General features: G+C 40.1%; 1 non-coding gene across 1 annotated transcript; it reads left to right on the top strand.

Annotated features, from left to right (window-relative positions):
* The first annotated feature begins 149 nt into the window (after positions 1-149).
* On the top strand, positions 150-220 carry TRNAG-GCC (transfer RNA glycine (anticodon GCC)). Its single transcript has one exon. It is a non-coding gene; the product is annotated as a tRNA-Gly (tRNA).
* The last annotated feature ends 1,860 nt before the right edge of the window (positions 221-2,080 follow it).

Raw genomic sequence — 2,080 nt, 5'->3', positions numbered from 1 at the left:
TGTTAAAATAAAATAATTGGAATCTAATATAATATATTATATAGCCCTGTACAAATATGATCCAGACACACATATATATATATATATATATATATATGATATATCATATATGTGTGAACATGATGATGTTCATATCAGAACGAAGAAATGCGGATATGGTCGAATGGTAAAATTTCTCTTTGCCAAGGAGAAGATGCGGGTTCGATTCCCGCTATCCGCCCATGGTAAAATAATCTAATATAATATGATAAATGATTCGGTATAGTTGACCACGATAGTGTAGTGGTTCTAACTTCCCTCTTCTTTCCTACTATCCCAAAACAATTAACGGAGTTACACCTAACGTCTAAAAATGTAGCGGAGACAGGATTTGAACCCGTGACTTCAAGGTTATGAGCCTTGCGAGCTACCAAACTGCTCTACCCCGCACGAAAGACCCGGGAACTAATGGACCAAGAAGGATTGCCCCTCTACCATAATAAATAGAATAGCCCATTTCTACAGAATGGTAAAGGGGCCCCTCTATGATCATAGATCATAGAGACCCATAGAAATATGAAGAAGGGGTATTTTTACCCTTACCAACTTGATCTCGTTGCCCCGGCAACAAACATGCATGAACCCTTTCGCGAAGTATGTGCCCGGATAGCCCAAAGTCCCGATAGTTACCTCTGGGCCTTCCGGTCGAAAAGCAACGTCGATGAAGACGTATAGGTGCACTATTACGTGGCGGGGATTGCAATTTTCCATGAATTTGCCATTTGTCACTCAACGACGAAACTTTGCTTATTTCTTTTTTTAGGGATCGGCGAATCAAATGATATTTCTCTTTTAATTTCCGCCTTTTATTCTCCCTTTGAATCAAACTTTTCCTTGCCATAATTGTTCAGTTCCTATTTTATTATCAATGATACGGGTCGGATCCTAGATGTAGAAATATAAGAGGGTAGTGGTAGTCCCCCTTCTCCACCGAATCAAATGAGATTGTTCCCGATGGAGCACATTACAAGAAAAATGAATTAACCAAATTTGCCTGATGTAGAGGCAATCAAGAAGGCTGCGTAAGTGAATATATAACCTACAGAAAAGTGGGCTAATCCAACCAATCTTGCTTGCACAATGGAAAGAGCCACTGGTTTATCCCTCCATCGAATCAAATTAGCCAAAGGTGTGCGTTCATGAGCCCATGCTAAAGTTTCAATCAATTCCTGCCAATATCCACGCCAGGAAATTAAGAACATAAATCCAGTCGCCCAAACAAGATGTCCAAATAGGAACATCCATGCCCAGACCGATAAACTATTCGTACCAAAAGGGTTATATCCATTGATAAGTTGTGAAGAGTTTAACCATAGATAATCTCTTAACCATCCCATCAAATAAGTGGAGGATTCGTTAAATTGGGAAACGTTACCTTGCCATAATGTGATGTGCTTCCAATGCCAATAAAAAGTAACCCATCCTATGGTATTTAACATCCAGAAAACTGCCAAATAAAATGCGTCCCAAGCCGAAATATCACAAGTACCACCTCGTCCCGGCCGTCGCAAGGAAAACTATAACCGAAATCCTTTTTATCTGGCATTAACTTGGAACCGCGCGCGTCTAAAGCACCTTTTACTAAAATCAATGTAGTTGTATGCAAACTAGAGCAATCGCATGATGAACCAAGAAGTCTCCAGGACCTATTGTTAAGAATAGTGAATTACTATTCTCATTAACGGCATTCAACCAGCCAGGTAACCATATGCTTCGACCAGCATTAAATGCTGGGCCATTCGTTGAAGATAAGAGTACGTCGAACCCATATGAAGTCTTACCGTGAGCAGATTGTATCCATTGGGCAAATATAGGCTCAATCAAGATTTGTTTCTCCGGAGTACCAAAAGCGAGCATGACGTCGTTATGAACATAGAGTCCTAAAGTATGAAACCCCAGAAACAGGCTGGCCCAACTTAAATGAGATATGATAGCTTCTTTATGGTCTAACATTCTTGCCAATACATTATCCTCATTCTGTTCTGGATTGTAATCTCGAATGAAGAATATAGCTCCATGAGCAAAGGCTCCTGTCATGATG

This window comes from Aristolochia californica, unplaced genomic scaffold, assembly GCF_029961685.1.
Source record: "Aristolochia californica isolate CCGP_79_NKW_82.1479 unplaced genomic scaffold, dmAriCali1.0.hap1 SCAF_248, whole genome shotgun sequence".
NCBI classification, from domain to species: domain Eukaryota; kingdom Viridiplantae; phylum Streptophyta; class Magnoliopsida; order Piperales; family Aristolochiaceae; genus Aristolochia; species Aristolochia californica.
The sequence above is the reverse complement of the archived record's forward strand: the minus strand, read 5'-3'. Positions and strand labels throughout refer to the sequence as shown.